Consider the following 23,403-nt stretch of genomic DNA (forward strand, 5'->3'; position numbering starts at 1 on the left):
TTCCAGTCAGCTTCCCCATCCCCCTGCCTCCTTCCCAAAGAAAATCACATTCCCATTTCTGTGGCAACAGATTAGTCTTCCAAGCTGAGTTTTGCTAGGGTGACCAACATCTTCTGGTTTGCCTGGGACTTTCCCCATTCTAGCACTGTGTGTGAATCCTGAGTCTGAGAAATCCTGAAAGCTGGGCTGGATTGTTACTCAGCTCTGCTTTTTGTTCTGAGCCTTTCTCTTTCACTTGCTTTGCAAAACCCGTGACCTTTGATGAAGGTCCCCAGCTGCTCTCCCTAGGACAGACAAGTTAGATATTCCAGGTTCTCCTGACACTAATGTTCTCAGATATCATCAATGATATTTGTGTTTTTATTTTTAAGTAAGATGGGGAAGCAGAAGGACCAAGTGGTGGCCAGTAAACAGTGCAGAGAGTTGCTATTCCAAGTATCGACGGGGGACCAGTAGTATCTGTAACATCTGGCATCTTGGTGGAAATGCAGCATTTCAGTAACCCCAGCCCACCTTCCCTCCCCCAGACCTGCTGAAGGATCCACATTTTCTCTGCCATGTTAGAGATTGAGTCCAGAGCCTTCTACATGCTAAGAACAGACTCTTCCACTGAAAAGTGTCCGTTTTCACAGGATTTGCATGTGACTTGTTGCACATTTGGGTTTTGCCTCTCATAATCATAAGGGATTATGTTCTTCTTACTAATCTCAGGACGAAGTTATTCTTGCGATGAGCTCTCACCTAATGCTGGCCAGAGTTGTTGCTGGACTTGCAGCCATGCCTCTGGAAGGTTCTTCACCTTGTCACGCTGAGATTCTGGTGAATTATTGAAACAGGTGAGAGTTCCCCTCCACCTCTCTAAAGTAGATTGAGAGAAGTGTTCAGTGCATTAAGCCCTCTCCCTTTTCGCTCAAACCCCAGGTCATCTCTAGTGAGAATAGAAGGAGTGATGTTTTAGCCTGTGTTGGATGCGCTCGTACGCACTCCCATAAGGATGGAGCGTTTCCCACACTTGCGCCTCTACTCAGACTATGAATTATTAAAATCTGAGAAACACCATTTGGTTAGTCATGTATGCTCTGGGGACCTCAGAGGTCAGCACCTCAGAATAGCTTTTCTGTCTTTTTCTTTTTTTAGGAAGTTAAAACAAAAGAAAAATACAAAAGTAACAAATCGACATGTCCACACTTGGGGTGACAACTATGAAAATGTTACTTTTACTTCAATTATGTGCTTCATAAAAGAGGTAAAACATTATAGATGATGTAGTCTTTGACTGACAGTCTCAAATTTTAATCTTTACCCCTTTCTAGAGTCTGCACTATCATGACTTTCATGAGCAGCTTGTCTTTTAAACTAACTTTTTTGCAAACCATTTATTTTTTCACACATGCATATATGTGACAAATAATAAGTACATAGTATTGTTTTGTGGGAATGCCTTCAACATTTATAGCTTTGCTCTGTATTCCTTTACATCTTGCTTTTCCCCGTAAGGCCGCTTTTACCTCTATTCTTGTTGACACATTTCGCTCTAATCTATTCATGTTATCTGCTGCAAGGTATTCTGTCATGTGGATAGACCACGTCTTGTTTCTCATTTCCATCTTGTTGCATATTTGGGCTATTTCTGAGTTTTCACCAGGACAAACAAGTCTGCAGTCAACATCTTTGCTCTGGATTTCACTGCGCTCTGGACTTTCTGTGGGGATGTGTCACCAGGAGTGGAACTATTAGGTTGCATGGTATGTGCACTTGCAGTTTTACTAAGTATTACCAATGGCTCTCCAAAGTCACTCTGGTGATTTACATGTATATTCCCCCCCCACACACCCGTCAGCAAAGAGGAGTACAACACTGTGACATTGTCTTAGTTACTTTTCTCATTGCTGAGACAGAACAACCAATACCACAAGTTAAAGGGGGAAGAATTTATTTCAGCTCACAGTTTGTGAGAGGTTTCAGTCCATAGTCGGTTGGCTCCCAGGTAGGGTGGCATGGATGAGGGGCATTGCAGAGGAGAAACAGTCCATGGTGTGGCAGGGAAGGTAGAAGACAACAAAGCAGCAAGCAGCAAACAGCAGCAGCAGACGCCTCTCCCTTTTATCCCTTTCAGGCTACCCACCTTTTGGGTGGTGCCACTCATACCTGGAGGAGAGGGGCTTTCCCATTATCCACACCCTGAAATATACTTAGCCACCTAATGGGTTAAGTTAGTAATCACGCATCCTTAATCCCAGGATCACACATCCTAGACCCAGCTTCCTCCAAAAAGCCAGCCGTATGAGTGCATGAGGCTTTGGAGGGGCATCTAGTCACAAGCCATAGCAGATATCCTCTCCAATGCTTGATGTTAGAAGTTTGTATTGTTGCTAGTGTCACGGGAGAAAAATGAGGTGCCTCTGTGGTTTTAATTCACCAGTAGTTCCTTTTGTTTAGAAGATGTCCCAATAGGGTGGGATGAGGTCTGAGTAGAGGTCAGTAGAGTGAAAGTCTTGTGCAGCTCTGCTCTCAACTTGAAGTGGTAAGATGCCTCCCCTCTCTGGTCTCTGTTTAGGCCAGGGGATTTCTAAGAGGGACAAATATGACATATATAGGATGCTTCTGTACATGGTATTTGGAATTGGCAATGACAAGACTTGCCCACCACCTAGCACCTGCGCTAGGGTCCTGGGGTTACCTTTTAGTAGATAGCTCTTGAAATGAAGAGGCTCCAGCATGGGAAGCAGAAGTGGATTTCAGTTGTGGATCTAACATTTCCCTACTGTGTGGCTGTGAATGGTTGAGCAGGTGGGGCTCCGGCATGAATCTGCCTCAAGGGCAAGGAGGCTTGTGGCTGGAGAGCCTTGTGGAAGATCATTTTCCTGACAAGGACAAGCTTTGGTCTAGCTGTAAAGCCAGACTTTCATGCAGCTCTGACAAAGTGTATTCCTTGAGGCTCTTTCTGCTCTTGATTTTGGCTAGAATGGTTTTTTCGAAGGAGAGGATGTAGCTTAGTTGAGACAGAGGCTCAACTGCCTGCCTGCATGTTGGCAGGAATTTGGCTCCAGCACCTGGAGCCCTCATGGGTAGGAATGTAGAATTGCCAGAGTTAGCAAATAAAAATAACTATCTTGGAATGAGACGTACTAAAAAATTATTCGTTATTTATGTGAAATTCAAACTGAATTTGAATTTTATCTGGCAGTCCTAGGTAGGAGGTGGGGAGTTACTCAATGCAAGGAATAACTGAAGACCAGATAGTCTGAGTTGATAAGGAGTGAGCATTCTGTATAGGCGGAGGTTAGACAAAGAGTGGAGATGCTGAGTTTGATGGGCTTGGAGCTTCTTCATGTGCCTCCAAGGACAGGGCCCTGGATGTTGCTTGAAATAGCTGTGGACTTCTTGGGTGGTAAGAAAAGGCAGACAATCGCCCAAGCTCTCTATGTCCATCCTGTCCCGTGTGAAATTCAGCCCTGTGGCTAGGAATATGCTTCAAAAACTATCATCAGGGAAGTACTTTGCTACCGTGGTTTTCGACATGTGGTTTCAGGACAGGAGACATCAGCAGCCCTGAGGATGTGTTAGAAGAGCAAACTCTCAAATCCCTCCCAGACCCACAGAATTAGAAACACGGAGGAGGGTCCAGAAATCTGTTTTAAACCCCACAGAGGGCTTCATGACCGTGTCTGAGAACTGAGAGGTAAAGGATGGGATGAGACCATGACCATGACCATGACCATGACCATGATGCATGACTGTGTTTGAGAACTGCAGGGATAGAGGGCTGGATAAGAAAGTTGACCTGGGATGCTGAAACCGTTGCTTTCAGCCCCACCTCCATGGGTTTGGAAATGCTAAGAACTGCATCTGGGGTGAGGCCATTGGAGGGTTGGCTGATGCTCTGAGAGGCGTGTTCAGCAGTTAGGCGGCAGAGGAAGCTTGGTAGGTGTTGTTAAAGAATTTCATTTTTTTGGTCTTTTTTGAGACAGGGTCTAGCTCTGCAGTTCAGGCTGGCCTCAGGTTCGCAATGATCCTCGTCCCTCAGCCTCCCAAGTGCTGGGATTACAGGCATGCACCACCATGCGCGGTTTAAGAATTCCATTTTTAACAAAAGGATTTTATCTATTTGGGTCAGGTATTGGGAGAAAACTCAGTTTATGCCTTTAAGGAGCTCATAGTTCAGTGGAGGAGACAGTAACAAAACAAGCTGAACACAGGTAGTTGCTCATGCTATAAACAAGGGCAAAGGCAACGTGGGGGTTAATTTTGATTGGGGAGGAGGGGTCGTGTTCCTGGGCTTCACTGAAGACAGTCTTTGAAAGATGGTCCTAGCCGAGAGACCAGTGCAGCAGGGAGGGGTTGGCTGAGGATCTTCCGAAATGTCCACATGTTCCTTCAAGCAGCAGCGAGTGTCCTGTCTTTGCATTTGTGCAAGCAGAAGTTGTAAGACCACTCTGACACTGGATGGAAAGTGGCCGGCATGACCCTATAGGAGGGGTCCTGTCTAGGATTGTTAAGATGCTTCTAGGACCAACTGCAGGTAGCCTGGGGTTTCTAGTGCTGGTCGTTTTGGTGGCAGCCTCTTCACACACCATCCTAGCAAACTAACTGTGTCTACACGTGAGTGGGCGGAGAATGGTTTTAGGAGCTGAATATTAAATAAATAGAAGACAATGGGAAATATGGAAGCAGTCAGCCTAAACCTTATGTGTTCACTAAATGTGCTTTTGCAAAGAGTACCTTTATTCTTTTGATTATCTGGCTGTTTTGGGAGGGTTCGTGGATTTTCCACAACATCTTTCTTACCTCAAGGGTGAGCATTGAACTTGTGATTCAACTAGTGGGCATCTCTGTGGACACCTGTATGGCTGCTGTCTCACCTTTCTTTCTTTCTTTTTCTTTTCTTTTTTTTCTTTTTTTTTGGTCTTTTTGAGATAGGGTTTTGCTCTGCAGTTCAGGCTGGCCTTGAGCTCACTTTGTAGCCCAGGCTGGTCTCGAACTCACAATGATCCTCCTGCCTCAGCCTCCTGAGTGCTGGGATTACAGGCATGCGCCACCACGCCTGGCATTGTCTCTCACATTTCTGTCCTCTGCCAGCAATCCTTATGAAACCTGGCTCTGGGAGAGTCCCCACCCTTCTGGGTTTCCAGGGGGCTGGTGAATGCATGGGTCATTTCTCTGTGGTGGCTTAGTTGCCTATTCATGACTGTGAGCTCAGATGCTTCTCTGGCAGCTGGCTGCCTGGATGGGGAAACATGGTCACACCACTTGGCTGTCTTTATAGGCTCCATTTTGATAACACGATGTTGGCACTGCTGAATTTGGCTGTGATATTTTGTACAGGTTGTTCATAATCACATTAACCTCTCCCTTCATTTTTCTACCTCATATTTCTGGTCTGTTGTGGTGACTAAATGCATTCAATTTTCACTGTGGTCAGTGCTAACTTTATTTTTTATTTTTTACTGCTAACTTTAGTAACATTTGTACTACACTTATAGCTTCCAAAGTATAGTCACATCCTGGTATTCATGGGGCTTTGGTTCCAGGGTGCCTCAGTGGTACGAAGATTTTCGGATATTCAAGTCTTTTTGCTGGTGTGGTGGTGCACACCTGTGATTCCAACACTCTTGAAGACTGAAGGAGGAGAATCACAAGTTCATTCTCAGCCTGGGCGAGTTGGAGAGACCCTGTCTCAAAATAAAAAGTTAAAGAAGGTTTGGGGATGTAACTCAGTGTGAAGGCCCTGGGCTCAGTCCCTAGGCTCTCTCTGTCTCTCTGTCTCTCTCTCTCTCTCTCTCTCACACACACACACACAATCAAGTGTCTTAAAGAAAATGGCATAGTATTTACTTAAATTATGCAATCATCCCACATAATTTAAATCAACTCTAGGTTTCTTATGATACCAAATACAATATCAGTAGTCAATAGTTTTATACTGTATGTTTAGGGAATGATAAAAAGAAGGAAAGGTCTGCACATGCTCAGTACAGATGCAGTGTTTTATAAAAATATTTTTAATCCAAGATTGGTTGAATCTTCTGATCTGGAGTCCATGAATACGGAAGACCCACTATGCTTCCACATCCATCATATCAGCTTTTTTTTTTTTCCGGTACTGGGAATTGAACTCAAGACCTTGTACTTGCCAGGCAGACACTCATACTGCTGAGCTATATCCCTGGCCATATAAGCTTTTGAAAGATTCAACTTTCTCATCTGTAAAACTGTAGTAATAATAGACTGCTACTGCTTATTGTGAAAATTAAATGAGCTAGTACTTATAAAGCTCTTAAACCGTGTCTGATACATACATGACACACATTAAATAAACGTGAACCATTCACTTTTTAAGAAAAGAATGATTTCCTTTGAAGAACGGAAATGGTCCTTGTCACCAGTAGGGTACTGAGGAATGGTCACTGCCCTGGGCACAGTAGCAGGAGGGACTATCTTTAGAGAATTTGAAGCAATAATAAAACCCAACAAAGTCAGTCTTTTTTTTTAATTATCACTGTGCACTGGCTATTCTAAATATGTGAATGGTAAAATATTGTGCTATCCAATGTTTAGCTGATCTAAGATCTGAATTGTTGTGGGTTTTTTGGAGTTTTAATAATATGCATATATTATTCATTTATTCTTTTAATACACATTGTATTTTGTATGGAAGTTAATTCAAAAATGTCCTTATTATATAGACATCCCTCTATACCTGTAGGCTCAGCAACTTGTGTTCAGTTTGAAAGTTAGTTTCCAATGATTCAGAATCATTCAAGCTTGCTTTGGGCTCAGTTCAGGTCACTCAGCCCTACAGTACTATATATTCTTGGATCAAACAGTCAATCCAATATCAGCAGTGATGGTACAGCAGCTAAACAGTGAATAAACCGGATGTGATTTTCTATCATTCTATATGACCACTTGGAGTTTTTATGTTGTGATTAAAATTTCCATTTCTTTGGCTTTCACATGCCAGGGAAGTTCTCTACTACTGAACTGTAAACACAGTCTTGTAGATCTTATATGTGCGTAAAATTTTCTTTCTTTCTTTTTTCTTTCTTTCTTTCTTTCTTTCTTTCTTTCTTTCTTTCTTTCTTTCTTTCTTTCTTTCTTTCTTTCCTTCTTCTTTCTTCAGGGTCTAGCTGAATTGCCCCAGATGGCCTCAAACAATCCTCCTGCCTCATCCTCCTGAGCAGCTTAAGCTATAAGTGTGCACTGTGCTCAGCTTTACTTAAAATTGAAAACAATGAAATAGACTGTAAACTGTAATATTTTTGTTTGGTAGGTGAAAATTTTGGTTTGTAGAGTCCATATTTAACTGAACCTGAGCAATATATGTAACACTGAGATTTCTCCTTTATAATTGCTAATTGCTTGAAAACTAAAGAACAAATCAGGAAAGTAATGATTATTACTGATCATTCTACAGTTATTACTAGAAATAATTTCACCAGTAGGGGGTGTAAAACAGTCCTTCCTTCTGGGAATGCACTGATTGGTCTCGTGAAGGGCCTTTTATGCTCACATCTCTTACAATGCACAGGGTGGCCCATACAGGGAGGGCTTATTATTGCTGGTTTAGATTTTTAATTATCTAATTCTGCTAATGATACAAAAACTCTAAAACTGTGCTTATTATTACACACTTAAATTTACTACCATTTGTTACTAATGTGACCTGGAGCCTCCCCAGCATCTGAGGTGAGACCCACATCTTACCCTCAAGGGGATTGTCTGGCTTTAGCCCCTTCTGGGCCTCTTGCTGGCATTAACACCCCTCTCCAGTGGCCCCTGGTATTCACAGAGCTCCTGGCTGCCCTCTTGTGTGCCCACCCTGCTGCTAGCGGTCCTCAGGAGGAACTGGGTCTGGGAACAGCGATGTCTGTTGCTGATGACCCCTGGAGCCCCTCCTCATGGGACTCCTTGGTTGGGGGCAGGGCTGAAGCTGCCTCTCACAGCTCTTGGAGCCCACTGGTCTGGCTGGTTCACTCTTAAACACTACATTACAGCTGAGGTGCCAGCCCCTTTGTCTGAACTCCCCATCAGCTTTTTCCTTGCAGACTCTGGCTGCCTCCTGGAGGTCTAGACCCTTTTCTCACTGGATATCTGTAGTTCTCCTTCTTAGGCCTGGGAGAAATTCACTAGTTCTGGCTATAGGGGTGGAGAAGGTCATGCAGGCCTTATTCTTTGCAAATATTTTAATGTTTTCCAAGAGCACAGCCTTGTGGAGACCTAAATCAGGAAGATGTCTTTGTTTCTGTTTTCTCACAAGTTGCAGCCTACCCATCTCCCGGGCAGTGTGTTCGGAGGCTTGGTGGCTTAAATTAGGGTAGACAGAGGTAAGAGAGAAAGCAAGAGCGGAGCTACAAGGAGGAAAAAGACAGCATCAATTACAAGCTGATTACCCCTCATCCAAAATTCTTGGGATCACAAATGTTTCAGATTGCAGTTTCTTGGATTTGGGGATTTTTATATAGACTTTACTGGTAGAAGATCCCTAATCTAAAAATCTCAAATCCCCAAAGTGTCAAAAAATCTGAAACCTCTTGAGTATCAAGTTGACACTCAAAAAGTTTCAGATTTGGGAGCATTCTTAGATTTCACTTTTCAGATTAGAGATATTTAAGTTGTAGCATCTCAAAAACATTAGGCTGTACCATAGGAAAGAAAATTGAGTTCATAGAAGCTTCTGACAATAGGAACCTCACAACCTATGAGTCAGCTTCAACCTTTAAACTTGTAAATGTAAATGTGTGAATTTCTCATTGCTTCTGTAACAAATTGCCACAGATAAATCCAGTGGCTTCGTAGTGCAAGCACAAGTATCTCTATGCCTGAGGTCCTTCTCTGGCTGTTGGGGTGGGCTTGGATTTTGTTAGCATAGGCTGGCAATGCTGGGAAGTTAAGGATTCCAGGAGTAACTGTTAGCCCAGAAAAGATGGGGATTGGTAGATTCATCAGTGTCCTGTGGCTGCTGTAACAAATGACCACAAAGCAGGTGGTTTACAAATTTATTCTTTCACAGTCCAAGAGGCCAGAGGTCTGAAATCAATGTGTCACACTCCTTTGAAGGTTCACAGGGAGAATCCTTCCTTCCTCTTCCAGCTCCTGGTGGTTTCTGGAGTTTCTTGGCTTGTGCTGCATCACTCCAATTTTTGTCCTCCCACTTCTCATGGCCTTTTCTAGTCCTCCCTGTGTGCCTCCTGCTATAGGATTTAAGACCCACCAGGCTATCCAGGATCATCTCACTTGAAGATCTTTAATTATATTAACAAAGATCCTTTCTTTCAAATATGAACACATCTATAAGTTCCACGGGTTATGACATGGATATGTCTTTTTGAGGGCCACCAGTTAGCCTGCAATGGTGAATCAATACCTGGCTTTTTTGCCCTTGGGGACATTTTCAGTTGTGTTCCCCACAGTCTCTGTTATGGTTTGGGTCTAGATATTCCCCCAAAACCTCATGTGGTCACGAGTGGGGCTTTTTCAGAGGTGCCTGAATGTCTTGAGTGTGGGATGCTGGGGTTAAGGGTGGGTGATTACTAAAATCAATCCACTAATTGGTTTGGCACTACCCTAATTCCAATAGCCTCGATACAATATAAGGGACACAAAGAGGCTTGTCTTGCCTTTGCTTGCTTTTGCTGTTTTCTGTGTGGTATAAATTGTTCTCTGCGATGCCTCTTTGCCATGTGCCACCCTGCCTTGGAGCCAACCAACCATGGACTGAAACCACTATGAACTGTAAGCCAAATAACCCTTTCCCCTTTGGGCATTGGGTATTTTGTCTCAGCAACAGCAAAATAACTAAGAGTCTCCTAGACAGTTGTAGGTGGAACTGAGCCCTGTGGCCCACAGGGACACCCCTGTCATTAATGCTGGCTGTGTCCATTTTCCACATTACCTTGTCATTTCTCCCACTGCTTTGCTGTGCTCCTCCCTAGTCAATAACCTGTATCCAGACCCCTTTCTCTAGATCTGGTTTTGGGAAGCCCACATCAAGCCATATTTCCTTGCTTTGAAGACCTTTGCAGGCAGCTGAGTGTCACATCTCAGCCATTCTTTGGTGTAGTTTGCCCCAGGCCATGTTATGCTACTTGCATTCCTGGCTTCTTTTTCTCTCAGGTGCTCCCCAGCCAGTCCTCTGGTCTCCTTGGCCTGTCCCTCCCCTCATCACATCACCCTGTGATTCTACAACCTCATCTCTCTCTCCCGGAGACCACAGGCGACATGCAACCTCAGCAGAGGGGAAGTAATTGCAAAGGCACCTGCTGCCTTAGATAGTGGAGAAAGTATCAGAGTCAGCATGTGGCTTAATTGAATTTAAGGGAAAAAATTCCTCCTCCTATCTCCACAGTAACTCATTGCCCTTGACAGGGTGCAGATAGAGCTTACCCTGGAAGCAAGAGTCTAGGCGAAGAGGTTGCTGGGCTGTGGGCCTGGCTTTAGGGAGCTCCTCACCTGGAGAAGGCAGGAGATGGGTATTTGGGCCTCTGCCCGGAGCTCAAAGGCCTAAGCCAGCCCTGGTCTTAGGTATGAAGGAAGGAGCATTGGGGGTGAGGAGATGAGGTGGGAGGTTTGGCCCTGGGCTACAGAGCGTGGCCCAGGAACCTAGAAGATCAACCGAGACAATTCTGTGCTCAAGGTTAGCAGGCTGGCAAAGAGTGGTCAGAGGTGATGGGTATTTTCACTCCTCCTGGTGCTCCAGTCTCTCTGATCATGTGATTATTCACAGGTCAGGATAGTGACTGGATCACAAAGATTTGAGAGTGAGGCCGTAGTTGGGCCATGCATGAAGATCTCTCTTTCCTGCCAGAGGAGGTGCTCTGAAGCCAGCATTCCCTCCCTGCTGGCACATTTAAAGTTTCTGGAACTTTAAGAGAAGTAGAGTATCCACCAGTTGTGCTCCAGCCTTGCATCCTCCAACTTATGTACTGTGTGGAGCAGGGAGAGGTCCCATTCATCACTGAAGAATAGGGTATCTCCTATCTGGTGACCCCTCTGTGATAAGGGCTTCTCCAGGAATCATGCAGGGAGGTGGAATTAGGCATTCTGGGGAGTCCAAATGTAGTAGCATTAAGACCCCTCTTCCATCCCTAACACAAAGCTGACTCAGAGGGTCCTTCACCATCAGGAGAGTTGGGAGGAACAGCGGTGGGGATGGGGTGCATGGGTTCAGACTGGGTGAAGGCAACTGGTGTGTTGGAAGTGGAGGGGCCTCCATGGCTAGTAATGTCCCAGGAGACAACCAGGCACCTGGTAGGTCTTTGGTTTGAGAAATAAACTCACTGAAGACTGACCTTGTGCATTATCCTGATTGCTTGAGGTCTTTGTGGTAGTGAATAAGGCAAAAGAGCTAGCTTTTTGATACAGTTGGAAAGAACAGTGTTTTCTCTTATCAGTGCTTTAACTGTAGAAATAAACTCTCAGTTGTATGAGGGCTTTGCATCCACACTTCCGTGTGGCTACCAATTTCCCCTGCAAGAAGGCCCCTTCCTCTGTCACATCCAAGAAGACTTGTGTATCATTTGCTTTCCATGTGGCTGGACAGGTAAGAGGGAAACAAACTAAATACAGTCTTTTCCATCAGGCTGAGGAGATGAAGAGCTGTGGTCTTTGGACAGAGGCCTCCGGGATTCAGGGAGGGTTATTGAGCTGAGGCTGCACGAAGTTGGAGCTATGCTTTGGTAAGAGATAAAAAGTGCCACATGTGCAAATTAATAAGACATCGTGGGCACAGAGACTCAATGTTTCTGAATGTTTGAGCTAAGAGCATTTTTATGCATAATAGCTCTTCTGCCTGGACACTTTTCCTAGCATAGCCATTACTTCTCAGAGAGCTATCCCTCCATCCCCTTGCTACCTGAGTTAGTCTTGTCCTACCCCTCAGTTTTCTTTCCCAGCCTTTACTCAAGTTTTGCAAGTTTTAATTTGCATCCATAAAAGTGGCAAGATCCATTTTCTTTTTATTTGTTTTTTTACTCCTGTATAATGCTGAAGACAAAGTACACAGGACAATGCATTCTGGCAAGCAAGGAAGGTTGTGGATCGTTGCCTGAACTCCAGTTTACTGAAACAAAAGGCACATGGGTTTCCCAGCTCTGGGTGAGCTGGGAGAAAAGCCCTGGAGGACACCGAGGGAGAGATTGGTCCACGTGATTAGGCCATCCGTGTTTGCTGGTTGGCACTTACTGAAGTGAAGTTTCTACCCTTCCGCAGAGACTGGGAGAGAGGGGTGTTACCTATTGATGACTACATTGCAAAAGGATGGTTCTCAGGTCCTTGAGAAGGGCATTCCTGGGTTGTAAAACCGCCAGAGACTGGAAGAACAGTGACGTCTCCAAGGAACTTTATTTCCTGAAAAGTTAAATCAGTAGATTTCCAAAGTAAATGCTTTAAGAAAACGGAGGCCAGGGCCCTCCTAGTAAGGAATAAACCTGTCTAAAATGCAGTCAAACTTAGGGGAAGTTAAGCACTTCCTGGTCAGTGATTCCCCTCACAGGCTATGTTTTCCCCCTGAGGTCCTGGCAAAGGTCCAACAAACACTAGATGTATTTCATTTTCAAATAACATCAATATCTGTGTCACTACATTAAGTTACCATCCATTTCCTTTTCTAGACTATGAGCTCTCTGAGGTCAGGGGTCATGCCTTTCTTGTTCATTAGTGAAAACCTAGCAGTGACTGCTTGCTTCTAGCATGGATTCAGTAAGTGCTACAGGAAGAGAGAAAGAAAGAAAGAAAGAAAGAGAAAAAAAGAAAAAAGAACAGACGGATAGATGGATCGGCAGGTGGATGAAGCAGCACGGATGACTTATGGGTTGGCTGATGTGAAGCAGTGAAGATGCTGGGTTGAGAACAGAGCGAACAGTTAGGGGCCCTAGGGAGAGGAGGAAGCTGTCCCATGGCGTTCTCAGGAAGTCGGGGCTCTCAGTGTTTGGTCTCTGATGGAGATGAATAAGGAGCCCTGCTGGGGCTGGAAGAAATCTACATGCGCAGAGTACACCTTTTACCTGGCCTCTGTTTGATTTCTAACAAGCCCCAATGATCCAGGGGTCCTGAGGGAAACGACAACATGTGCTCTTTTAAGTTTATTTAGAAGATAGAGCTGCATGGAGGTGAGCCCCGCCCCCCCTCCAGGCTACCCCACGGGCAGATGGATGCTGGTGCATGTAATTACTTTCAGGGTCAAAGCCATGCAATCAGCTCTTTTGTTGGCAGCCTTCACTGAATAGGTTTATTGAGCGCCTGTGGGTGATTTGTTCCAGCGCTGAAGTCATTGTCCAATCAACCATGGGTTCCCTGGGGGAAGGTGGTTTGAAGGGAGCATCCTGAGTGTTTGTGATTAAGACTGGATGGCCTCCTTAATTAACTCAACACACATTTATTGAGCACCTACTGTGTGTTGGGCTCTTTGGCAGGCCTCTGTGATGGCTGAGAGTTCTTGCTCTACAGAACCTCTGGGCTGTGAAAGAGGATGGACAGGACAATGCTCTACACTCATCCCAGGGCCTTCAGAAGGAAGCTTTGAGTACAGCCTGGGGAGACAATGGTAGGAATGAGGGTGGGGTGGGGAGTAAGCACGAATGATGCTCAAAGGTCAGCCTTCCGTGGAAGAATTAAAGTGGAAAGCTGACCTACACCGCTGTTCAAATAGAGGACTTGTAGACTTAGATGCAGTAGGGAAAATAGGAAGAAAAGGAGCGGTGGACAAAAGAGAACACCAGATCATTTAGGGCCTTGTAGGCTCAAGCAAGGAGTTGAGAGTTTTATTTTAAGGACCACAAGGTACCAGTGAAGATTTTAAGGAGTGATAGGATCAGACAGCGCCTGGTGCAGAGTAAGTGCTCACTAAATGCTGACTGCTGCTCTCATTAGCTGTTCCTCTGGCTGTGGCATGGAAGGGGTTGTGGTGGGGTCAAGGTGGGTGTGTGACAACACGGGGGAAGCTACTGCAAAGGTCCAAGCCACAGATGAGGATTGTCTTGCTTGGGTTACCAGTTAGAGGGATGAGAGGAGGTTAGATTGGCAGGACTTGATGAATGGCTGAAAAGTTGGGTGGGGGAGCGGGGAAGACAAAGGGAAAAAGTGAGGATGGTGTGCAGGCTTGGGAGGATGAGTGTGAGGATGAAGCCATTCTTGGTGTTGCAGCAGGGATGAATGGGGCAGATGGGAGGATCATCTTTTCACGCTGAATTAAAGAGAAAGAGGAAGTGTCCGATATGCTGTTTGGTCTGTGGTGCTGCAGCTTTATAGGGTCTGCCTTTGGGGAGTGGGAGCTGTTTTTATTTCCACATCATATTGATTTGATCCTAAGTTTCAAGCACAGCATTGAGAAGCTGGCCCATAATCAACTTAGAGTTCTTTTAGGCACTGAGATAGGCATTCAAGTCGAGGAAATTTACTTTGCAAGTGGATGTTGCAGAGGAGGAAAACTCCCTCTCCATGCCCCTACATCTTCAACTGTGGTCCTGACAAAGGACATTTAACAAGAGAAAACAAACACAGGTTTATGAATTCGTCCATTGGTGTGTGTTTGGGAGACCAAGTGATGAGTAGCTCAGGGGTAGTCAGAGTTTGAGCTTCCATAGGACCCGAACAAAGAACAGTTCATCTATAGAGACATGATCAGGCAGAGGAAAAGGACTCTGAGTTTCTAGGAGCTACAAGTTATGAGCAGACAAATATAGGGGGAAAGTAATGGCAAGTATGGGCTGGTTAGTAAAGTTAGTGTGTGTTAACTGTGTCTCGTGCCTTCTCGTCTCTGGTGCTAAGGCTGTTACCACTTCCTGGCACAGGAGTGGGAGACACCTTCATAAGGGAATTTACGTTCTGCTTTCAGACAGATTGTGGATGGCACAGAGCTCATCCTATGCTTACTTTTTCTTAATTCAAAACAACCCTGACGTCGGAGTGGCGTATGGTGGGATGGCATACTCTGAACCTCTTCAAGATCACACAAGTTCAATGAAAAAGGGAAGGAAAGGAGCCATCAACCTGTGTTATTGAGCCAGCAAGCAGGATGGTTTAATCCTGTGGAGGAATTTGGGGAAATAATGCAAAACATATGCCTCGGAGAGCTCCCTTACAAGAGCTGAGGAGGTGGGATATTTATACACTGACTCTCTTAGTCTTTGTGGAGAGCAGCTCCTGGAAGTGTTCTTTCCCATTTGGCCTGCCATTCACTGCTTAATTTTATGTCAGACTGGCAGGATTATCTGCAGCCTTCAAATAAAACATAGTTGAGATTAGAGATAACTATGTTCATGGCATGGGAAAGTGGGACATAACTATAACCAACCTGTCAGCTATCAAGTCCATGTCTCACTGAATTAGGTTCATATGTTTGTTAGAAATGAACATGTGACCAACTAGTATGTACTAAGTTTCATGGTAGGTACTTTACACATGTGATCTCATTTAATCTTGATAATACAAACTCTGTAAAATAGATGTGCTTAGACCCGTTTTGTAGATGAAGAATGTAGAGACTGACTTTGGTTGAAACAGTTTATAATTGGTAGAACCAACTTTCAATGCATTTTCTTACCTCTACCTTTTTTTTCCTCCTGGCAGGTGGAAATTGTAAGAGCAATCGGAGCTCAAACAGTTGGTATATATTTGTATCCAACGTTTATTGAAGTTTCCGGGTCCATCTAGTTCTTACTGTCAGGGCTTAATAAGTTCTAAATAATAATGATTTTTCCCCTTGGATGAGTATAGATGCTTCTGTCAGCTGAGGCTGATTTCCACCTAATTTGCAGGGAATTTATGCTGCACAATGATGAGCTAAATATTTATGCAGGGAGGATGTATGTACAAATCACATTTCCATAAGAAACACAAGGCAAATGAGAGTTTCCCACAAAAAGTTTATTGATGGGAAAAGATGCTTTAGAGAATTAAACATTAGCCAGGATTAACCAGCATTATCCAAGAGTTAGCCATATTTAGGCAATTTAGCTTTATGCCAGAGAAGTGTCTTTATGAAGAGTTGCCGAGGATTACTGGAGGAGGAATTGTTTATTGACCCTCTGTATTTAGGGGGAAAACTTGGAAATATAGAATAGCTTTTTCTCTGAGCAATGAAGCTGTCTTGCTGGATGACCATGGGCCTCTTTATGAACCTCAGTTTATGAAATCTTTACCTACTGGATAGGATGGGGTATTGTTTAAGACCCTGGCCACCCTGTCTTGTAATTCTGTGTGCCTTAACTACCCATGGGTCTCTGTCTTTTTACTTGCAATGAGAAACAAGCTGTTGACCTTGGACTACCAGCCTTCATACTAAGAGAAAAGAGTCAACATTTAGACTATCTGTGGGATACACCAGGCACCTGCCATGTGTTTTATGTAAACCAGGCTCATTTCTCCTCATAGCAGATCTGTAGAATGGGTTTTCTTTCCATTTTATAGCTATGAGCAAATGAGATGTAAGTGAAGGAGCAACCACTACTTTTGGGGCCACATTTCAAGCTGTCCTACCTCATCTGTATAAGTTCAGCACAAAGATTTTTAAAGGTAAGTGGTTTTGTTTTGAGTTGACTACCAGGTGGGTACCACAGGGCAAAGAGTGTAGGACTTGGGGTTGTATAGGCCTGGGTTCAAATTCTGCCTTTCCAGTGTACCAGCTGTGTACCTGGGCAGGTCAAAACAGCTCTCCAGCCTTGTTTCCTCTTTTGCACATATGTACCTATGAGCTACATGGAGTAGGGCTATGATATGGATTATAGAAGAAGTCATCCTGCTCTTTGGTCCCAATTTGAATAGTTGGTCATTCTACATTTCCCTCCAAGGTCCTTCTCTGATAGCTACATTCACTGCTTTCCTGGTACAGGAAGTAGCTCTGGTGTGCTCCTGTTTTTCCCCCATCCTGGCTTCTTTGAGCCTCTCTGCCTCACTTCTGCTATGTGTATGGAACATGGCTGGAGATGTGGGCTCAAGCTCCAGTAATATGAGTTCCTACTTGTGTGATCTTGAGTTAGTCATTCAGTTTCTCTGAGACTCTATTTTTTCTTCTGTAAAGGGGGGGGTGATGTTAGACTTTATTCAAGACTTTTATAGTTGATTAAAGACCAAAATGTTGAACTTAACTGCATGCTTTGTTCTGCCCCAGGGAATGATCTCATTCCTTTGAATGAATTCTTTGGTGACCCTAAGAGATTCTGGGATAAAGAGATTATCTTAGTCCAATGTCTGTTACTATAACTGAGTACCAGAGACTGGGTAATTTATAAAGAATAAGGGCTTATTAAACTCATGGATCTGGAGACTAGGAGTTCCAAGGTCAAGGATCCACATTTGGCTAGGGCCTTCTTGCTGGTAAGGACCTTCTTGGTGGTGGAGACGCTCTGTAAAGTCTTAAGGCAGCACAGGGCATCACATGGGGGGAGGGGTGTGTATAAGAGATAGAGCCAGACTGACTTGCATAGTAGACCCACTCTCAAGATAATTCATTAACCAGTGAACCCATGAATTCATGAATGGATTACTCCCTGCGTGAGAGCAGAGCCTGCATGACCTAATTATATTTTAAGGACCCCACCTGGTCCTAACTCTTAATACCTCCCAATTGGGATTAAATTTCAATCCCAGTTTCAGCTGGGACATTTATCCCATAGTACAGTCTGCCCCCCATCATTACAGAAGGACATCTGAGCCAGCTGGCCCGTGGCTATGAAGATTCAGCTGCCGTGAAAGCATATAAATGAGAAACCTCCTTCAGATGTTGCTGTAATAAGACTTACTTTTGCCTGGCTGAGGTAGACATTTAAATTGAGTGCATCTCACTGAATATTTACAAAACTCTGCCTCCAGGCGCAGCCTCCTGAGGTACTAGGACCAGCAAGTAGCTGCACTGAGATCCAGAGCCGGGTCTGCTCTGGGCCCTTTTGCTGTGCCCACGGCCGCTTTCAGACCCAGCTCTGCTTGGATGTAGCTTTGCCACCACCAAAACTACAACCTTCCAGTCACTTTCTTCTGAGACTGCGACATGGGGTTGAAGAGATATTTCAGGAAAGTTAGAAAGTTGTAGAATATTTGGAGGTTTACTTTCCTTGGGGACTCGAGAAATACGTATAATCTTACAATCCCTCTCTGTCTCTCAGTTTGAGATAGAATTCACACACAACAAAATGTATCTTGCACAAAGCCACACTATAGTGGTCTGCTACACTCACTAAGCCGCACAGTTATCACCACTGCCTACTTTTAGAACACTTTTATCCCTCTTCCAAAGAATCCTCCCGTCTACTAGCAGTCATTCCTCATACATCTCTGGCAATTGCGAATTACTTTCTGTCTCTATGAATCTGCCAATTCTGAATATTTCATGTGGGTGAAATTATATAATAAGTGGTCCTTTGTGATTAGTTTCTTTCACTTAGTATGTTTTCAAAGTTCATATTGTAGCATGCATCAGTATTTCGTTCCTTTTGTGGATGAGTAATTTCATTGTATGGATGTGCACACTTTGTTTCTTCATCAGCTGAGGTGATGGACATTTGGGTTGTTTCTGCTCTTACGAATTCTGCTGCTAACACATTCATGTGCAAGTGTTTGTGTGGACATACATTTTCAATTCTCTTGGAATTGAAATTCTCTTTAGATCTAGGAGTAGAATTTAATCTCTATCAGATTTTAATTTTAATCTCTATCAGAATCAGAGAATTCAATTCTCTTTAGATCTAGGAGTAGAATTTCTGTATCGTATAGCAACTCTGTGTTTAACCTTTGGGGGAACCGCTAGACTGTTTTCCAAAGTGATTGTACCATTTTACAATCCTATCTCCAAAAACTCTGTTATAGTTTATGTTGACTGAAATGGGTTTGCAGATGCTGATGATTTATTGAAGCTTCAGGCCTAATTTAGTCTGAAGTCCCAGAGGAATACCCAGTTTGAATTACAGGATTGGATTTACCATGGTCAGAAAAAGACCTTTTACAGTCTATGATATTGTGCCCTAAATATTCTGTAATAAAATCCAAAATATAATATGATCTTGGATTTGAGTTCTTGAGTAAGCACTGTGATATAGCACAGGAGGAACAGGTTATACTAGTGCCTAGGGATAGGGATTAACTAGAATTCCCTTAGAAGGGGATCCTGAGATAAGTGTTGGAGCCCAGGTAATCTCCCTGGGATGTGATTCTAGGAAACATAGGAAAGTGAGACAGAGATGGGAAGGAACAAGTAAAGGGTGTTATGAAGCAGGTTACTGCTGTGGGCAGTCGTTTGGGGAATGTGCAGTCCAGCACAGAACATAGCTTGGAGTTATTTGGACCTAGAGACCAGGGAGCCGGACACTTCTCAGTTCCTTTTGGGTAGAGGCTGCTTCTGGAGGGTGGACTCCCTAGGGCTTCTGGCTTTCCCAGCACACTGCTCAGCCCTGAGCTCACAGACACTGGTGGAGAGTTGCAGTGTGTGGCTACCCAGCCTTCAGCATGTGGAGGTGAATGCTGAGGGGTGGTGTGCGGTGACCCAACAACGTTCACTCTGGGACGCACTCAAATTCACCATGGGACCCACCTGAAGCGGTGCTCATGTCTAACCAGCCAGTGGCTACCTCCACCTTCAATGAGAAGTTTTGATCAAAATCTGCCATAAGGCTGTTTTTGTTGACTTAAAGCAATCAAAACTAGGACAAATAAAATCTTTTCCTAAACCCCTCCCTGTGATAGAAAACACAAAGCTTTCTGAACATGGGAAATAGCATATATATAATCTTTTCTCAAAAGATTGAAGTTGGAGGCATTTCTTTATGAAAGAAAAGAATGGAGCAATTGAAAGGCACTTGCTGAAGTAATCAGAGTTGAGAGGCAGGAATAGAAATGGAAATCAGAGTCTGCCTTAGACAACTTAGGGGATAATCAAGGGCTAGGAATTGTGCCAGTTCCCCGCAGACTCCACCGCTGGGCTCCACAGAGCCCTGGGTTTGTGTTTATCTTTAGACCCAGTGGAAGAGAGGCCTGTGGAGTGGCAGCTTCCAAATGCCACTGGAGACCAGAGTCACTGGGAGATAGAGATTAATAATATTAATCTGGGGTCTTGCCTCAGCATTTCCACGGAGAGGGGGACAGAGAAGCCGGGTTTTGACGAGGAGCCTGGGTGGTGATGAGTCAGACTTGGGGATTTCTGGTAGGAGAGAGTAAGTAATACTGCAGGTAAAGTTCTAGATGTTTTTGGAAAGAAACAAGAACATGGGCTCCTGCCTGCGCCCCTCCTGGCATATCCCATGGTCCTGTTAGAGGTTGCTGGTTTCTGCTTCACAGGCAGCCAGGCTCTTTTGTTTTGCCTCTGGCTAAGGTATCCTGGAGGAACGAATGAATTTTCATCCTTGGGGAGTCTGGGACTCCCAGACCTGTGAGGTCATCTATGAGGTACCACCTCAGACAAGTGAGGGAACAAATGACAGGCAGTCACCAGTTGAAAGGGATACAAAGGCAGTGATTTTAACTTGCGTCTCCCTGAAAACGCTGGCAGATTCTTAAATCTCCCCCTCACTTCCTGTCAGGCTTTCCTTGGTCAGGGTTACAAGCTGGATTTTATGCCCCCAAATCCATTACGTTGAAGCCCTAACCTCTAGTCCCTCAGAATGGGACCTTATTTGGAGACAGGGTCTTTGCAGGGGTCATGGAGTGAAAATGAGGCCACTGAGGTGAGCACAAACCAGTGTGAGGGGGAGAAGGGGAATCTGGAGGAAGACAGACCTATGTGGAGAATGCTGTCTACAAACCAAGGCAAGAGACGGGACCAGGCTCTTCTCTCACAGCCCTCACAACTTGGCTTTAGATTTCTAGCTTCCATAACTGAGACAGTGAACTTGTACAGTACAGCGGCCCTAGCGAGCAACTGTAGTTAGCTTCCTCCTGGAGGGGCTGCCTCTTGGGAGCCTCTCTGTCCTTGTTTATCTCTCCATTGTCACATCCTTTACTGGACTCTGAATCCCCAACTTCTCCCAAACTCCTGGAGTAGCTGTTAGAGTCCCTTTCTGCTCTTACCATCACCCCCTGCCATTTTTTCTCGCCCGGCCACCAACCTTTGCTTTGTAAACACACATCTGGTGACATCAAACCCCTGCTTAAAACATTTCTTTGGCTCCCTCATGTTTCCAGGATAAAGATCGAAATCCTTAGTTTCAAGTCCCAGTAGCTGAGCGTTGCCTGTCCTTTAGCTTTATCAAGGGCCACTCTTCATCCTCCCCTCCCCCCATGTTGGTAATCTTTCAGTTCTTAATTCATTGTTCCTCTCTCTCGGGGGTTCTGCCTGCAATGCTCTCCTTCCTCCCCTCCCTCTCCTAGACTATCCTCTTCCTCAGGTCATACAACTGCTGGGGAGTGATTGATCAGGTTGGGTCTGTTCTGTTGGATGCTTTCCTTACATCTGGCATCATCCTATCCAGCATCACATCTGGTAATGAGTAATGTGTATAATTGTTCTAAGAATGACATAGGAGCTCCAGATGACAGAAGGGAAATATTATAACTCCCAACTTGCTGGATGTCCAGTATGCCATGTTTGTATTCCCCAAAAATGAGGAATGAATTCTGAGGAACAATAGAGGTTAAGAGTAGGAAATTTTGCTGGGGATATAGCTCAGTGGCACAAGCACCTGCCTGGCAAGCGCAAGGTCCTGAGTTCAATTCCTAGTACCAAAACAAAAGTAAGAAATTTTACTGAGGGAAAGATAGCTCCTGCCTAAGAGGGACAGGAGGGGACCCTGAAAGTGAGTTGCCACTGAGCCTACTTCTCAAAGAAAGTTTTATAGAGCAAAATCATGAGGTGGGTACAAAATCATGAGGTAGGTATAAAGTAGGACAAAACTATGATCAACTGATAAGATTACAAGTGTAGTCCCTTAGGTAACATTGATCCAATGGGCAAGCAAGGCACGCAGCAAGTGTAGATGCAAAGAACGAGGACCTTTCCTGGAAGGGATGGATCAGGAAGTCTTAGTCCCCCACCTGGGTGACTGATGCCTATTTAGAATATTGACCATTATTGTTTTTCCCTCAGGGAAGCATGTAGGTATACTCATTCCATCTTTATCTTGAGGTCTGGCCTTCAGTGAATATGCCTCCAGCCATAGTTATAACGTGTTCTTATCTTCTGCACTGACTTTTTCGAGGGCCTAGCCCTGTCTGAGTGCCTATAATATTTCTACCTAACTTAGCTGTCAGTGATGTAATGACTTATTTAGTGTCTCCCTAGGATGCAAACTCCAGCAGGGCAGAGATGTGTCCCCAACACCTGGGACAATGTCTGGCACAGAGTAGAGTCTCAGGAAATGTTTGTTACATGAAGAAATGAGTGGGACACAGTCTCCAGAAGGGCACAGACTGGTACTGCTTGTTCGTTGTAGCTCCTCCAGCACCCGGAGCAGTGCCTGGAGTACAGACAGTGCTCCCCATGGGAGGGCAGAGAGAGGAATGGTAGGCAGGAGGAAGACTGGACACAGAGGGACAAGACTGAGTCTCATCAGGCAGAATTGTCCTGGGTGCCCTCCTTGTCCCTTTCGGAGCCCTCAGTTCCATGGGGCAGACCCTGCTACCGGGGAGCCGCCAGGGTGGTGCCAAGGAATAGGGAGGCTCCTGGGTGCGAAGAAAGAGAGGGAACAGGTGAAATGGATGGGACGAGAACAGCTTAGGGACAACATGTGGGGCAAAGAGCGACTGCTGAAGAGACTTCAGGTTTCCCTCCACCCTGCTGGCTGAGGTGGTGTGAGGACTCTGTTGAAGGGAGCTGGGTGCTCCCCCAAAGCTCACCTGCAGCATGCAAACTGCTCCCTGCTTGTTGGGTGCATCTGCAGGGTGGCGCCAGAGCATGCGCTGTGTTGGGGCTCCCCTGGCTTCCCCAGACTGAGCACTTTTCTCATAGGCTGAGATACTGTGAGTCTGTATGAGGCGTTCACATTAGAAAAACAAATCTCTTCTGATGCATCTTCTCTTTTCCCTGCCAGCTGCAATGTATTCCAGGGTTCTCCGGCCTGCAAGTCATTTTCCAGAGCCCCCAGTGCCCTCCCGGTGCCGCCTTGCTGAAGGATGCCTCTCCCCTAGTCCTAGCTCCCTGTTCTTCAGAATGTGTCAGCACATCACCAGGCTATTTGGGGTTGAACAAAGGAGTCAAATATGTTTTCAAGGGAGACTGGGGGGAAACGAATCCCCCCTATCCAGAGCCACCAGAGCTTTCTTGGAAAATCTCCACAGACAGGCCTCAGTCTCCAGATTAGAGGTGGAGCTGAGAACCAGCGTAGCTGACTGGTACTGGAAGGAAAGCACTGGTTCTCAGTGCCACCAGATGGGGCTCCTCCAGCAAAGCTTCCTTTGGCATCCTGGAATATCCGTCTGCTTTATGGACTTGCCCTGCACTTTCTCCCTCCCTTTCTCCAGCCAAGGGGCTTGACTCAGGCATCT

General features: G+C 45.0%; 1 long non-coding RNA gene across 1 annotated transcript; it reads left to right on the forward strand.

Annotated features, from left to right (window-relative positions):
- Positions 1–735: 735 nt before the first annotated feature.
- Positions 736–16,560, forward strand: LOC106149395. Its single transcript, XR_001235551.1, has 3 exons — positions 736–836; positions 1,138–1,246; positions 16,408–16,560. It is a non-coding gene; the product is annotated as an uncharacterized LOC106149395 (long non-coding RNA).
- Positions 16,561–23,403: the final 6,843 nt, after the last annotated feature.

Source organism: Chinchilla lanigera, unplaced genomic scaffold, assembly GCF_000276665.1.
Source record: "Chinchilla lanigera isolate Chin_1 unplaced genomic scaffold, ChiLan1.0 scaffold00044, whole genome shotgun sequence".
NCBI lineage: Eukaryota > Metazoa > Chordata > Mammalia > Rodentia > Chinchillidae > Chinchilla > Chinchilla lanigera.